Raw genomic sequence first — 17566 nt, forward strand, 5'->3', positions numbered from 1 at the left:
ATGTTATCAGCTTGGACAAGGTAAGAACACTGCTGCAGCTGAGGGAAGATGGGAGGTAAAAGGATGATGAGAGAGAGAGGGAAAGGTCAGTTCAGTTCAGTCACTCAGTTGTGTCTGACTCCTTGTGACCCCATGGACTGCAGCATGCCAGGCTTCACTGTCCATCACCAGACTGACCCAGACTTGCCTGTGAGTGTCCAGGAGTCTCCCGCAGAGACGTGGGTCGGTGGTGGCCTGGTGCAGGGTCAGGGGCACTGAGGGCAGTGTGTGCGAAGGACCTTCTGAAGGAGGTCTCCATTATCTTCATTACCTCCACCATAGTTTGGCCTCAGGTCAAACAACAGGGAGTGAACAGCCCCGCCCATCAACAGAAAATTGGATTAAAGATTTACTGAGCATGGCCCCGCCCATCAGAACAAGACCCAGTTTCCCCCTCAGTCTTTCCCATCAGGAAGCTTCCATAACCCTCTTATCCTTATCCATCAGAGGGAATGTAAACCACAATCACAGAAAACTAATCAAACTGATCACATGGACCATAGCCTTGTCTAACTCAATGAAACCTTGAGCCATGCTGTGTAGGGCCACCCAAGATGGATGGGTCATGGTGGAGAGTTCTGACAAAACGTGGTCCACTGGAGAAGAGCGTGGCAAACGACTTCAATATTCCTGCCTTGAGAACCCCATGAACAGTATGAAGAGGGAATGGTGGGAGTGCTGAATCAAGAGAGAACGTTGATGAGAGAGCTGGTGGTGGTTACCAGTGGCTGGGGTGGGGGCCATATTGATCAAAGGGTATAGACTTTCAGTTATAAGATGAGTAGGTTCTGGGGAGCCAGTGTACGGCCTAGGAGTTGTGATTAGTAATTGTTGTTGTTTAGTCGTTCAGTCGTGTCCGACTCTTTGCGACCTCATGGACTGTAGCCTGCCAGGCTCCTCTGTCCATGGATTTCCCAGGCAAGGATACTGGTGTGGGTTGCCATTTCCTTCTCCAGGGCATCTTCACAACCCAGGGATCAAACCCAGGTCTCCTGCATTGTAGGTGGATTCTTTCACCATCCTTAAAACATCCATCTTTTTAAAAGTCTTTATTGAATTTGTTACGATATTGCTTCTGGTTTGTGTTTTGGTGCTTTGACTGTGAGGCTTGTGGGCTCTTATCTCCCTGACCAGGGGTCAGATTGGCACCCCCTGCATTGGAAGGCAAAGTCTTAACCACTGGACCACCAGGGAAGTCCCTTGATTTTATTCCACATATGCATGTGTCATTTGGATGAAGATCTTAACTTAGAATGTTAAGCCTCACCCTTGGTATAAATTCACTTCAACGATGATATAAATTCAAAAGTACCCAAAACCCTACCAGTGTTACCTGCCACACACAAATTCCTACTTAGGAAAAAAAAAAAAGAAAAAATGTCTTTTTCTTATATTTAAACATTACCCAAATGCAAGTTGGTATTGAACTTACCAGAAACCTTTTCTTCTCCCATAAATGCTGGTTTTCTTTTATTTCAGGAGAAGAATTTTGCATATCCTTTTGTCCTGAAGGAAATATAGGGGAATGTACGGCATCCTGGCAAGTGGTGCGGAAGCTGGGAAGGTTCTTTCGTGAGTCAGCAGCTTATTCAAGTTCCATGAGACCCTGACCTGCAAGAACAGGGCGGTGAGCCCAGCAAGCTCTGTTCCGCAGAAAGCTGTCTCCCAGTTTCAAAGGCAACGCAGACCACTTCCTGCTTCCTGCATCTTCCCTGATACGTTTCCGAAGAGTCTATCTAGAAACCAAACTGATGCTATCCGATTTTCCTTCCCATTTTTCTGCTTTGCTGTGCATTAGAGCTGTAAAAAAGTCATAGCTAAGCTTTTGTGTGAGCCATCATTACCCAGGTAACTTTTCATCCTCTTTCCTTTATTCATTTACTCAGCCAAGTGACTGACACCTGCTATGTGCCAGACAGCGTGCTAAGTCCTGGGAATGAAGCAATGAGCAATGCATGTTGGTCTCCTACGAGCACTGCGGTTGTCCTGGACACCCCGGTGGTTAAGCCTAAGACCGCAAGATGGAGACACATGTGTGTTCAAGACCCACACTGTCACTAACGAGTTGACTGACTTTTAAACCGCTTACCTCACTTCTCGTTCTTTGGTGTCCTGGTTCTGAAATGGGAATATCATTCATCTCAAGGGATTGTTGTGAGGATTAGATGACACAGATGCAAACGGTTGGCGCGTATTATTTCAGCGAGGGGCAGGGACTGTCTGTTGTGACAGCATTATACAGCAATGAGCACAAGAACAGGTCATAAGCAGGATCCACAGAGGCCACCTATTTTTGCCTGGGTGAGTCAAAGAAGGCGTCCCAGAGGAAGCAGGATCTAAGAGAGGGATGAATACACGAGAATGACTGTTAGGCGAGAAACGAGAGGAGAAGAATGTTCCAGCTGGGGAGAAAAAGGCCAAGAGGGTTTCTTAAAATATGAAGCTTTCAATTACATTCATAGTGGCTGCACACGGACCACAAGTCAAAGACCAGCCAGAAAAAGATGCAGGAACCAAATCAGAGACCTGTAGACATTTTAAAGGTTTATCTTTCTTCTAAGAGCCATGGGGAACCATGAAAGGGCATTCAACGGGGAAGTATTTTGATCAGATCTGCTTGTAGAAATATCACTCAGGCCGCAATGCCAACCGTGGACAGGAAAAAGAGAGAGGCTTGACACGAGGAGACTCCTGAGAAGGCTTATACTGATCTAGAAAAAAATAAATAAATAAATGTGGCAGGTACAAAGTATATTAGTGGAGATGGAGGGAGGGAGAAACCACAGGTCTGGTGAAAAATTTAGTGTGAGGGCAAAAGAAGACAAAGGGGTCAGGATGATTCAATTAGGTGGGCAAGGAGATACTCGCTGAGACAGACAACACAGCAGGGAAAGCAATGATTTTACATTTGCATCTCTGGTGTCTGGGCTGCCAGTGAGATAGCCAAGCAAAGCAGGCAATCAACGATATGTTCAAAGCCCAAGAGAGATCTGAGCTGGAGACAGGAGACACCCCAACAGCGTCACTCACCAGAGGCTTTTCTTTTCCTTGATGAGAAGAGTTGCCAGCAACTTCATGGTCCCGGAACAAAGAGAAAGTCATCTTAATGCAGATCTTTCCTGTTCAGTGGAGAATATTGGTTGGTTTCCTCTTTATTTGGGTTAGTGTGGACCTCACCACATTATTAGAGGGGTATAAAACGTCCCTTGTGTTTAAATGTCTTTTAAAAGTTGCCTACACTATTCAAAAGAGTATGTGCCTGAGTGGGAGAGGTCTGTATTAGTCAGGATAAGCTAGGTTCTGCTGTGGTAACAAGTAATGGGAATAAAGCCAGCAAAGATTCTGTTTCACTCTGGCTGTATGGATATTACAGGTCAGCAGAGGGCTCTGCTCTCGAGTACCCAGAACAACAGAGCAAGCCCCTCACTAACCTTGTCACTGCCCACGACAGGGAAGAGAGCACTCTGCAGGACCCAGGACCCAAGGACCCACCCCCAGAAGCAACCCCTGGTGTGACTTCTGCTCACATGCCATTGGTCAAAGCTAGTCACATAACCCCACTTGACAGAAAAGGACCAGGAGGTATACCAATGTCCTTTGTCTCATCGTGGAGAAGAAAGCTGTCTCATCAGCTTTCAAATAGAGGGGAGGATGAACACAAGACACCGGAGACTGAGGAGAAGCTTCCGCAGAGGGAGCAGGAACGATCAACGTGTTCTTAAAAAAGCCAAAGGAAGAAATGCTCTAAGGTAGTGAAAATGGTCAGTATTCCTGAGAAGCCTCCTAAGACACAGAGTGATCTAGACACAGAGATGGGGCTGGGATCCGGGCCCAGTGCTTCAGCGGCAGGATGGGGGTGGGGACCACAGAAGAGGATGTGGAAGGTAACAGGGAGATGAGACAGGATAGATGGAAAGGTGGCCAACCTGTTCTGTATAACCTCAGCTGCTGGGGACTTCCCTGGCAGTCCAAGTGGTTAAGACTGCCTGCTCCTGCTGCATGGGGTGAGGGTTTGATCCCTAGCTGGGGAACTGAGATCCTGCATGCTACCCGATGCAGTCAAAAAAAAAAAAAAAAGTGATGATAAAAAAAAATGACCTCAGCCATTGTATCAATCCTGTAAGCTAGGTGTCCTTTTCTACATTTTAAAGCATAAGAAACAGAGTAAACCAAGGCGGCCCAGTTAGGAGACAGCAGAGCTGAAATTTAAACACATACCACTGTCTTCCCAAGCATCCATATCACCTATGTGTCCCTAACCACATCAGCAGAACCCATGGCAAATACTGGAAAGGATTCTTCCTGCTTCTGACAGAGACACATCACGCAAGTAGGTGGAGGTCCTAGGCACACGCCCGTCTACTCGTCAGAAGCGGAGTTAGACGAAAACCGGAGAAAGCAGCAGCTCCCATCTCCTCGTGGCAGAGTGTGTCTGCTGTCGCAGGCCCGGCTCACAAGCCTCTCCAGCACATCTCAGAATTCCTTGGACTCAGATACCCTTTGCTGTGGTGCAAAGAGGCTCAACTGCCAAAAGCATGTAACAGGCTGTGTCTCTTTGAAGAACCAGCTTGAACTGATTGTTCTTCAGCTTTGCACATAAATTACAGAACATGAGGCCTGCAGCTTTGCCCAAAGTTGTCAACAGGTTTTAATTGTCTCTGCTTTTCCGTACACACAGATGGCTGCGCTAAAGCTGCTCTGCAGACCCCTGCCGCCTTCACGAAGGAAACTCAGACACCACAAACGCAAATTCGTTTAAAAAGAAAAGTTACGGTAAAACAAAGTCCAAGGTAGCCACCGTTGTTTTTTCCAGAAGATAAATGTTACATAAAGGAAAATAGGAGAAGGAAAGAAACGGAGGCACAGGCAAGGCAAGAAAAACTGCAATGAAAACACAGACAATCACAACACAGGTACAGATACTACTAAGAAAAGTGAGAAGTCCTTGAAAGAGCAGGAAGTCCTTTTTATTGGTCGCATCTATAATGGGACCCCACGTTCGAGTTTCTTTCTCTGAGTTCATTCAGAGAAGCTCCAGATTCAGCAGTTTCACTTATAGGAGTCGGTCCTTCAGAAATAACAGGACTAGAGTGTATAGTTATGCTAAAAGGTTACCTTACAGCCTTGTTCACAGTAGCAAAACTTAGGGAGCAAGTTAGTTAAGTGTAGTTTACCTATGTGACCAAACCACCATAGATTGATGAAAGTTAGCAATTTAATAACATAAGTGACTGTGACTTATTAAGTGAGAAAAGTAGACTATCCAAAAATGATTCAGTCTGTATACACGAGTCCTCCCTATCTATTCTCTGTGCTTAGCAGGCAGTCTGATGGTACACTTGTCAAAATGTGAACAGTACTTAGGTCTTAGTGATGGGCTTTCAGATTATTTTCATTTTCTCCACTTTATCACTCTCTATTGTCTGCCTCTTACTCTTTAAGAAAACATATTGTCTTTAGAACTGAAAAAATGAAGCCATTTTCATTTTGAAAGAGCAAAAGCAAATCACGAGGTGAATGAGAAGCATGGGATGCCTCCTGCTTGACAGAAACACGTGTGTGGCATCAGCCCTGGTCCACCCGGAAGTCCAGGGCAGAGAAGGGAGGTGCCAGGACACCCCCACAATGTGGGGGATGGCTCCCGTGAGCATTTGTCCTCTGGCGACAAGAACAGCTGCTGTAACCCGGCTCCATGCACAGAACCCGGCTCGAGAAGAGGCGAGTGACTGGTAGATGTTGAACACAGCGTTTCACCTGCGGGAGAGGGACATGGACACACCACCAGGCGCTCATTTGAAGAACCGTGTGCAACACCTGCAGCAAAGGAAAAAGACCCAACTTTAAGCAAGTGGGGGTTCAAATCCCTGCCCTGGATTCTTACCACTTGAACTTGTACAACTTATTTAACTCCCCGAGACTCAGATTTCTCATTAGAGAAATGAAAGATGATAAATATAAAGAATAGGTAAAGGTGATAAAACATAACACAGTGATAAAACAAGTAGATTGAGTGGCATAGTATATTTAAGTGTCTGGTATACAGTAGGTGAGAGCTTCTCTGGTAGCTCAGCTGATAAAGAACCTGCCTGCAATGCGGGAGACCCCGCTTAGATTCCTGGGTCAGGAAGATCCCCTGGAGAAGGGATAGGCTCCCCACTCTAGTATTGTTGGGCTTCCCTGGTGGCTCAGATGGTAAAGAATCCACCTGCAATGTGGGAGGCCTGGGATCCCTAGGCTGGGAAGGTCCCCTGGAGGAGGGCATGGCAACCCACTCCAGTATTCTTCCCTGGAGAATCCCCATGGACAGAGGAGCCTGGCGGGCTACAGTCCACGGGGTCACGAAGAGTCAGACATGACTGAGTGACTAAGCGCAGCACATACAGTAGGTGCTCAAATGTCACTATTATTAGCATATTATCCAGCATAGTGGATAAAATAGCAAGGGAAGGGAAACACAGATTTATGCTCTGATGCTGGTTTCAGCGATGACCGGCTGTGGGACTCTGGGCTCGCCACACCTGGAGCTGTGTCTGGATCATTTCTCGTACCTTTCTCAGCACTGCCCTGAGACCAAAATGGGATGTTCATGAGGATGTACTTTGCATGAATGCAAGGATTGTTTCTGAAATACTTATGGTTGTCCTTTAGGAACCAAGATTAAAATCCTGTATAGTCAATCAAAGCTATGGTTTTTCCAGTAGTCATGTACAGATGTGAGAGTTGGACAATAAAGAAGGCAGGGCACTGAAGAACTTGATGCTTTTGAATTGTGGTGCTGGAGAAGACTCTTGAGAGTCCCTTGGACAGCAAGGAGATCAAACAAGTCAATCCTAAAGGTGATTCACCCTAAATATTCATTGGAAGGACTGATGCTGAAGCTGAAGCTCCAATACTATGGCCACCTGATGTGAAGAGCTGACTCATTAGAAAAGATGTTGATGCTGAGAAAGATTGAAGGCAGGAGGAGAAGGGGGTGGCGGAGGCTGAGATGGTTGTATGGCATCATCAACTCAAGGGACATGAGTCTGAGCAAACTCCAAGAGATAGTGTAGACAGGGAAGCCTGGCATGCTGCAGTCCATGGGATCGCAAAGAGTCAGACATGACGGAACAACCAAAAGAAAAAGAACAAAGGTATACTCATTTCTAGTATAGTCTTTCCTACTTCTTGGGAAAGGAGAGTATGAATTCTGGGGAAGTCATCTTGAGACCAGGTCATCTTAGAAGTTCTCCAAAGCAATCAGTAATCAGAACCATTTAAAAAATAAGTAATCCTTTCTCATGGCAAAACGCCAGAAAGAGATCGAAAACAAAGCCGTCAAAGTCACAGTGCTCCCTCTGTCTCCTCCAGACTCCTAGTTCACCTTCCATGAGGCAACCACTGTAACCAATTTCTTCTTCCAGAGACACTTTACATGTTAACATGTATCTACACATACATATATACACTGTACATGCCGGTACACACACACACAGGCGTACATTTCAACAGTAACATGCTATGCTCATTGTTCTGTGTCTTTTTCTAAACAATGTATCTCTTGTATCAATATGTAAAGAGCTGCCCCATTCCTTTCAACAACTGTGTAGCATACCCTAATATGGATATAATACAGATTTCTTTACAATCTTGACCGGATTGTAAATTGTTTCCAACACAGGATGCTCTGCTAGATACACACATGTGGGTATAGTAGTGGTTTTAGTCAGCAACTCGTGTCCAACTCTTGCAATCCTGTGGACTGTGCCCCGCCAGGCTCCTCTGTCCATGGGATTCTCCAGGCAAGAATACTGGAGTGGGTTGCCATTTCCTTCTCCAAGGGATCATCCCAACCTAGGAATTGAACCCGGGTCTCCTGCATTGCAGGCAGATTCTTTACCGACTGAGCTACGAGGGAAGCCCACATGTGAGTATATTTGAGATAAATACAGAGAAGGTCAAAAGGTACAAGGTATTGCCAAACTGCCCTCCATAGAGACTGCACTCAAATTACATTCCCACCAGCCATGGAGGAGAAAGTCCACTTCCGTACTTTGTTGCCAATGCAGCATGTATTATTAATGTAATAGGTACAAAAAATGATGTGTCATTATGGGTTTAATTACTGTTTCCCTCACTATAAATAAAATTGAATGCCATTTTGTTTGAGAACTATTTCCTTTACTATGAGTTCGCCTTTCAAATCTGTTGTCCATTTGTTGTCCATTTTTCCGGTTGGGCGATTAGTTTTCCTATGGACTTGAATTTATCGGTCTTTCCTTTATGGCATTTTTCATTCTTAGGGAGGACATCCTTATTTAATTTTTAAAATTTTATATATTTTTCTAAAATGCTTAATTCCCATTTTTAACATCTAAATTTTAATCAATCTGTAGATTTCTGTGTATATAATATGAAGAACAGGAATCCAATTTTTTCCCCAGATGATTATCAAGGTCACCCCAAGCCTGTGTCCTGTATGTGTGCATAAAGGTCTTCCTATTCTGTTTTAGTCATCTGTTTTTCTAGCCATGCACCAACATCATGTTGTTTTAATTTTTGTAGCTTTAGAATATGTTTTGACAATCTGATAGAAATAATTCCTCCACCTTTCCCCTGTCTTTTTTTTTTAATCCATGTTCCTGGACACTCTTTTTTTTTTCACATGATGCTTACAATCAATTTATCTGGTTAAGAGATTGTTAGAAATTGCATTACATTTATGGATTAACCTTTATGAAATTGAGTTATTCTGCTCATGAAAAGACCATGCCTTTTTCAAGTAGAGCTCTTTATCAAACAAAGGTAAACAAAAACCAGTCTTTATGTGTCAAGGATGTCATAATCCTAATAGAGAGTTTTATTCAGGCCCATTTATTTGATTTACACAAAACGTTTCTTTGTCTTAGATGCTCTGTTTCCATTTTTATAGAAAAAGATACTCCATCACTTACACAAACTGTCTCCAAATGTCACATTTGCACACCAAGGGCAGAACCAAGACTAAATGAGTCACCCACAAGCGGAATGCATCTCTTTAATAATGCATCAATCTCCAAATGCTCTAAAATTAGGTATGCCTGCCCAACCCAAAACACAGCTTAGTTCCATGCTCTCATCTCTAATACTGCATGATACATCACTCAGCAAGAAAACATCTAGAGTTATTTCATTTGGAACTGCTTCAGAAAAGAAGCATTATTGACTAACATTCGACAACTGACTTTGAAAGATAAGTTTCTTTGAGAACTGGTGGTCTCAGAAATTTTCATCATTGAATATTCACACTAACTGATAATTTAATAGTATGATTTTAATCAATTGCCATCAACTTCCTAGATAAAGAAGGAGATCACCCACTGACTATTAACTGAGTTTTCTAATGTCACCCTGAGGGTCTGTCAATGAAGTGAGAGTAAAAGAGGGAACATACTGCATCATCACACTAGTGAACTAACTCACCCGGTGCTCTTCCGAGAAAACGTTGTTCCTGAAACACAGTTTGTTAGTTCTGGGTTCGCCGCTTGTTCATTAACTGTCATCTCCCCGGTACAGTTGGCCCTCTGTGTCCACGGGTTCTGCATCAGCAGATTCAAACAACCCTAGATAGAACACTGTTTGATCTGCAGAACTTGGATTATCAGACACAGAACCCATGGATACCAAGGGCCAGCTGTAAGACAGTTGAGCATCTGTGGCCACTGGCATCCCCAGAGGGTCCTTAAATCAACCCTTGATGGATCCCAAGGGACAGCTGTACACAGTTCTAAGGTGGACCTGAAGCTAACTAGCTAAAGTCCCCAAATTAGGCTCCTATTCTCGCTACTAATCTGTAGTTTGATGTGGCAGAAGGAAAAGGGATGGACGTTGTTAGAGACAATAGTTCGCTCAATTTGAAGCCTGTCCCTAAACCCCTTGGCCTTGGACAAGTTATTGAAATATGTATTTCTGACAATGTGGTCCATGAACCACATGCAACAGAATCTCCTGGGTGTTTATATAAAATGTGTATTCCTGGGCCTCATTCCTAACCCACCATGGGCTGGTCAAGTCATCTTCATCAGCAGCCAAGTTCTCAGGAGATTCTTATGTATGCATACTGTTGCAATCTTTTTTGCTCATCTGTAAAATGGCACATGGGCCAAAATTTATCCCAGGGTGGTTGTGAGGGTTTCAGATAATTCTATGTGCAAAGCACCTGCACAGAGAAGTAACTGGTTGCCGTCCTCTCCTTTTCTTCTCTTCTACCAAATAATAAGGAAAACTGGAGACAAATACAGCATGCTACTATAAGGTTTTGTCTTGTTCTTTACTAGGAAAGCATGGAGCTGCTATTCCCTTCTTAGAAATGAATAAATCTCGGGCTTCCCTAGTGGCTCAGATGGTAAAGAAACAACCTGTAATGCGGGAGACCAGAGTTGGGCCCCTGGGTTGAGAAAACCCTCGGGAGTAGGGAAGGGCTGCCCACTCCAGTATTCTTGCATGGAGAATTCCATGGAAATAAATCTTAGTTACCTAAAACTTGAGCTCAGAATTTTTCGTGGAAAGCATTTAATTGATGTTATAGATCTAAACTTATCAGATGGCCACATAATTTTGAAATACTGATAGATAGCAACCTTCCACAATATGTATGCTGGTTATCAATTTATCGCCTCTTAGCTCGAAATTCATACTTCATTACCTGCTCTAGGAAAATGGATATGGGCCCTTAAAATATTTCTCTACCAGATGGCATGATATTAAGCTTTGTCAGTAGAGGGCATTGGAGAGAACTTATAGGAAGAAAGGATTTTGCTTCCCGGTCTGGAGCGCTTGGTGGCCAGAATCTGCAGTGGGCACTTTCTCCAGAACCCAGCTCTGGTGGTGTGCCTGGCTTCCCAAGTGCATAGATGCCTTCCATGTGGGATGCAAGCTTCCACTTCCACGCAGTGGATTAACAGGAACCTGACTTAGCTTTCTACCTTAAACAACTGGAAAAAAAATATATGAGACATTGGTTTTCAGTCACTGACTGGTAGACATCCCAGAAGAGTAATCTCTGAGAGAAGGGAGACAAATAAAGCAATGGCCAGTTTAATGTCTGTGGTACGCTTGCAGCCAGAGGTACAGAGAAGGGGAACTTCAGAGCCCAGTGGAGTTCCTGAGTGGAGGGATAAAGGTCAATATTCGGTGAGACCAAAGCTGCTAAATTTCTCAGGGCAGGGTACTAGGGGACAGAGAGAGAACTTAGGAAATCTTCAGAGTCTTCTTAAGTGCCTAACTGTATTGACGTAGGCATGCATGTAAAGTAGCTACCGACGTCAGAGGGAAAAACACTGAAAAGAAGCGGGTGAAACGCTTCCCCGGGACGGAAGTTATTTGCACCCATCGGCTCTGTGAATACGCGTTGCATGGAGTGGAGTTACCTCCGCAGCGGGGCAAAGTGCAAAGGCCATTCTGCTCCCGCTCTCTCAGCTCAGGCTGCAAAACCCCACAGACTGGGGGACTTAGACAGGAGACCTCTATCCCTAAGGCTTCTGTAGGCTGGGAAGTCCGAGGCCATGGTGCCAACAGCATCAGTGCCCGATGAGGACTCTCTTCCGGGTGTGCAGACCTTGCCTCCTCACTGGGTCCTCAGGTGGCAGAGAGTGAGTTCTGGTCTCTCTCTTCTTTTTTTATTTGTTTTCATATCTCCTAATTCACTTTTTAAAAATTATTTATTTTTTTAATTGAAGGATAATTTCTTTACAGAATTTTGTCATTTTCTGTCAAACCTCAACATGAATCAGCCATCGGTGTACATTACGTCCCCCCCCTCTTGAACGTCCCTCCCACCTCCCTCCCCATCCCACCCCTCTCGGTTGATACAGAGACCCTGCTTGGGTTCCCTGAGACATACCACCAATTCCCGTTGGCTGTCTATTTTACATATGATAATGTAAGTTTCCACCTTACGCTCTCCATACATCTCACCCTCTCCTCCCTCTCCCCATGTCCATGAGTCTATTTTCTATGTCTGTTTCTCCATTGCCACCCTGCAAATAATTCTTCAGTACCATTTTTCTAGATTCCGTATGTACGCGTCAGTATACAATATTTATTTTTCTCTTTCTGACTTACTTCACTCTGTATAACAGGCTCTAGATTCATCCACCTCATTAGAACTGACTCAAATGTGTTCCTTTTTATGGCTGAGTAATATTCCATTGTATATATGTACCACAACTTCTTTATCCATTCATCTGTCAATGGACATCTAGGTTGCGTCCATGTTCTAGCTTGGAGGACAATTGCTTTACAATATTGTGTTGACTGCCGCCATACAACAATGTTCCTTCCCTCTTGAGTCTCCCCCCCAACCCCAAACACATGAATTTGAAGGAGACACAGACACAGTCTCACAGAGCTGTGGCCAGCTCTCTAGGGCTTCTCCTTCTGGCTCCCCCTTCTTTCTTGCTCCTCCTGCTGGTCCCTTACTCGTGTGCTGAGTTTGTCGTCGTTAAGTCACTTAGTCATGTCCAACTCTTTTGTGAACCCATAAACTGTAACCCGCCAGGCTCCTCTGTGCATGGAATTTCCCAGGCAAGAGTCCTGGAGTGGGTTACTATTTTATTCCACAGGTGATCTTCCAGACCTGGGGATCAAACCCACATCTCTTGCATTAGCAGGTGAATTATTTACCGTCTGAGCCACTGGGGAAGCCCTTGCTCTGAGTTTACTCCTTGGTAAAGTAGTAGCACAAAGGGGAAACCCAGACAATGAGAAAGAATCCCAGCTAGGAATTTTATATTCTTTATTACATTACTCTAGGAAAAAAAAAATCACCATTTTATAGCATGGCAACTATTAGTATTAGAGAAAGTTATTATGTTACAATTTTTGTGATAAGCTACTTTGGGGCTAAATGGCAATGTAGAAGCAAAATCTAATGGAAAACACTCTGGCTTTCTGTTAACATTTGTTAACTGAACGGTAAGGCTCTATGCCCACTCATCCACACCTCCTAATTGTAGGAGAGATAGGCAGTAGCCATTGAACTACCTCCTGAGTGCTGGCCTTGCAAATCCAAACCTATAAAGCAATGACAAATGCTACACTTTGTAACAGGGCAGGACAATAACTGAATTTAAAACAAACCAAAGAAAACTGACTAAAAAGCATTTTTTTTCCATACTGCATCAAACCTATAATTCATTAGCACACCATTTCTCACTTCCCATAAGAAACCAAAAATACTGATGATGTATATCACATGTCAGCATTCAACAAAATCGTTTAAGAACCATAAATTTGAGTGTGTGCAGAAATTTTGTATCTTTTTTTGTACAAGAAGGGTGCTTTCCCCTTTTGGAGGAGTTATGCTTTAGATCGATTTTGCCAGTACTGACTCAACGCAACACCTTCTGGGGTGTTTCAGAATTTATGCCCCACTTCACATTTTTCAGCCCCGTTACTTCTTTGTAAGCTTTGCCACTGGGAAGTAACTTAAAAAAAAGAAGAAAGAAAAAAGCATTTCTTTTTTTCGTTGCCCAAGAATCTTAAAAGTCGAGTAAGAAAAATGAAATGACCAACAATGACTCCCAAGGGGAATCCGAGTAACTGGGGAAGATTCATGGGGGTTTCTTAATGCAAGAGCTTTTTCTCTCTATATTCACAACCCACGTGGACGTCAGCACCCACGGTCTGGAGGATGCAGAAGTCTGAGCTGTGCTTACACTCCTGTGGAGACAGCTAATGGCATTGGGCATCTGCCCACAGCCCAGAGGAACACACTATCCCGTTCCTCCCAGTGTAAGCACCACCAAAGGTTTTCCACACCCCAGCCAACTGGCTTAACTGCCCTGAAATGGGATCCAAGTCAACACTGGTTGAATGTCAAGGACATGGCAGAATACATTCCATCACTGTTTCCCTGAGAGACAACCCACAAAACAGATGCGCCCTGCAGGGGAAGTGGTCGGGGCAAGCACCCTGCAGCGCTGAGCACACTCCGCACGCCCGGCACGATTACCGCTCACGCTGCCTTGACTGAACCCATTGCTGTCTGCGCGTGTGTGCCCCCCGCCCCGATCCTCCTGCTGAAAGCCTGACCTGCGAGGTGATGGAATGAGGAGGCGGGGTCTTTGGGAGGTGATCAGGTCGTGAAGGGGGAGCCCTCCTGAGCGGAATTAGTGCTGTCAGGGAAGAGGCGCAGAGAGATCACGCCCTTCTTTCCATGGGAGGACAGATGAGAAGCCTGCGGCCCGGAAGAGAGCCCTCATCCAGCTGTTCCGGCACCTGATCTCAGACTTCCGGCCTCCAGAACTGAGAGCAACAGATCTCTGCTGTTTACAAGCTCCCCGGTCTGCGGCGTTTTGTTGTAGCAGCTGGAACAGGCTAAGACAGAGCCTAGAACAGCGAGGGCGAGGGCAGAAGAAAGAGAGATGTTTGAGTCACGGAGCATTTATAATCCAGGGCAGCAAATTGCAAAACAAATCACACTCGCACGCTTGTAACAATATAAATCCCTTACTGAAGACCATGGGAGCCGAGGAAAAGAGGGAGGGAAGCCAAGAAGGAAGAGGTGTTACAGCTAGGAAGAGAGGCGTCCAGGCAAGCCGGGTGCTGCAAATTTATCACATTGGCCCAGGGACCAGCAGGTGGGAAACGCGGGACTAAAAATTTGCTTTTAAGAAAAAAATCATTTCCAGACAGTTAACCTTTTGTTTAAGCATGATATATAAATTAAAAAAAAAAAAACCACATCCAAGACTCCACTTTATCGTGAAAAGCTGCTGGTGGAATAGACTGAAGAAGTGTGAGCAGTATAAATCCATCTCCATGTTCAGGGTTTGGAACTAGATTATACACACACAGACATGCCATCTTTCCATTTAGCACAAGTGACCTCTTCTCTTTTGCCTTATTGGATCTTAATCTGAAAGTTCTGCTGGCCTTTCATGAAAAGAAAAACCAGCAACAAAAGTCATTTGACAGAGGGTTGGCTATTTTCAGTGCTATTGTTATGACAACTCTGATTTCCAAAAGGATTATTAAGAAGGAAAAAAAAAAGGCCATCTCTGAAAGCTACATCAAGTTGTTAAGGCAACAAGAATGAGATTAAATCTAGAAATGTTCGATCTGCCGCCCCCTCCCTCCCCCCTATTAACCACCCCGCATGTTCTCAATGGCCTTGCCAACTAACTGAAATCATCACTACATCTCTGCCACCCTGTCCCAGCAATCAAGGAGAAGTGCAGATTTGAAGAATGGGATGCGGTATGGATTTATGCGTAGGTTGGATTAGTATGTCTGTGGGCTCCTGTGCAATTCTGCAAACAGTTCATCACATTTCTCCCCTTAAATTCTGTTTGTCAGATTTAACCAAGGAGGTGGCAATCCTTTACCCAGATGAAAAAAAAAAAAAAGGACATCGGGGAAAACGCCAGTGGCATTTGTTAGGTTTCAGGAAGCAAAGACTGGCGGAAGGGCAGCCTGAAAGAAAGAGGCAGCACTCAAGGGCAGAGCTAGGGGGTTACGGGATGCATGATCATCCAAGAGATGCCCAGGAGAAGGGCGGAATAAGGCTTGAGAAATACTGAGGACGTCTGACATCTTGAAGGGCCACACTGTGAATGTGGAAATGAGGAACAGGCAAAGGGGAGCTTTCTTGGGGTGAAAGCAGCATCCGTGAGAAGGTAGGGGGCTGGCCGGAGGAGTGACAGTCAGCCAGCGTGTCGGTCGTCGAGGAGACAGCCTAATGGAGGAGAGGGTGAAGATTCTGACCCTGAGGATGGCATTGAGGGGAGAAAGTGGCCCGTGCCCACAGCAGGAGGATTCTCTGAAATCTGGGAATGATGGTGATGGGAGCTGGAAGGAAGCGTGGCGAGAGAAGCAAGTTCAGAGTGAGGAACAGTTTAGGGCTCCAGGCGACGTGTTCTACTTTAAGATGTGTTCAGCAGGCAGTGAGGAGAAGGCTATGGCACCCCACTCCAGTACTCTTGCCTGGAAAACCCCATGGACGGAGGAGCCTGGTAGGCTGCAGTCCATGGGGTCGCTAAGAGTCAGACACGACTAAGCGACTTCACTTTCACTTTTCACTTTCATGCATTGGAGAAGGAAATGGCAACCCACTCCAGGGTTCTTGCCTGGAGAATCCCAGGGATGTGGGGGCCTGGTGGGCTGCCGTCTATGGGGTCGCACAGAGTCGGACACGACTGGAGCGACTTAGCAGCAGCAGCAGGCAGTGAGAAATTCAGGTAGGGGGGCTCTCCAAAGAGATGAGGGCCAGAGACTCAAGGGTTATCATGACCCAGGAAGAGGTGAGCCCCTGACCGTGCGACGATGAAAGGAGAGAGAAGGGAACCTCAGGTCCGACTTCAGCCTCCCATCTCCTCTCTACCCAGTGCTACTGTTGGTCTGGGGACGGCAGGACCTCACCCCAGTGAGCTAACTCACCGGGGCACCGCTCACCCAAGACCGAGTGTGTCTCCCAAAGGCTGATGTGCTCTGCAGGTCCCAGCAGTGTGCGCGTGAGTTTCCAGCAGTCTCCTCCCGGCACACGTGAGCTAAGAGGTGCTGGAAAAGCCTCTGAGCTCTCACACCTGGTGACCCAGTTTCTCTCTGCCTGCCAGAAGCTCTTCCGGCCTCAGATGACAGGTCTGGAAGCAGCTTAGCAGAATGGATGGTGAGTTACGCGAACACACTTTCACATTAATTGAATTCTCCTCTGTTGGGCTACTGCAAAATGACCTTTTTCTTAAAGTGCTACATTTTATTTCACTACCAGGGACTCTGCCGGGTGGATGAGGATGGCTGGTACCAGGGTGGACTTTCCCTAGAGGGCAGGGCTGGTCTTACAGGAGGCAGACCAAGGAAGGCCCTCTGGGAGTGAAGGTCAAGTTTTCTCCAGAGCTCTTTGTATTACTGCGGCCACTGGCTCTGACATCTGGGCAGATCACCTTGGGAAGCTCTTTACATGAACAGATTCCTTAGACCAGCCAGCTCAACTCAATTAGAACCTCAGGAAAGAGCACCCAGGGATCTCAGTCTCACCGGACATCCTTTCTTCAGGAATCACTGCCTTCAAGCATTCCACTCATGCTCTGTAAGAAATATCCAGGCATTTTCAATAGTTGCACAAGAAAGAAATTTGCTTGGCAAGGTCTAAGAGAATGGGGACGAGGGCTTGCTAATCAGAAACAAACAAAAAAAAGTTCTAAAATTGTCCTTTGTTTTCACTGTGATATTTATCTGTAATATCAAATAACACAGAACCTTTGCCTAAGACTGATGTTGTGAGCAGAAGAATTTTGGATCAGAAGTGGCTGAGAAACTTCACAGCCTGAGATGGTGCTATGGTTCAGCTCTGCAAAATTGATCTTAGCAGTTTTACCAGGGTGCTGCCTCTCCGAACCTGAGTCTGTTCCTGATTGAGCTCTGGAGAAACACAAACTTTCAGGTCATGAGCTGTGCCTGCAGAGACTGGGGACCCCCACATTGATGAAAGAGAACACAGAGCATCCAGGTCAGAGCCATAGATTCCCTAGCAACACCCAACAGAAGAGAGCACCTCCCTCCCGCCCAT

At 45.4% G+C, this 17566-nt stretch overlaps 1 long non-coding RNA gene across 1 annotated transcript; it reads right to left on the reverse strand.

Annotated features, from left to right (window-relative positions):
• Positions 1 to 268: 268 nt before the first annotated feature.
• Positions 269 to 4310, reverse strand: LOC122429339. Its single transcript, XR_006265956.1, has 5 exons — positions 4258 to 4310; positions 3070 to 3158; positions 2129 to 2375; positions 1472 to 1650; positions 269 to 327 (listed from the first exon to the last, which is right to left on the reverse strand). It is a non-coding gene; the product is annotated as an uncharacterized LOC122429339 (long non-coding RNA).
• Positions 4311 to 17566: the final 13256 nt, after the last annotated feature.

This window comes from Cervus canadensis, chromosome 28, assembly GCF_019320065.1.
Source record: "Cervus canadensis isolate Bull #8, Minnesota chromosome 28, ASM1932006v1, whole genome shotgun sequence".
NCBI lineage: Eukaryota > Metazoa > Chordata > Mammalia > Artiodactyla > Cervidae > Cervus > Cervus canadensis.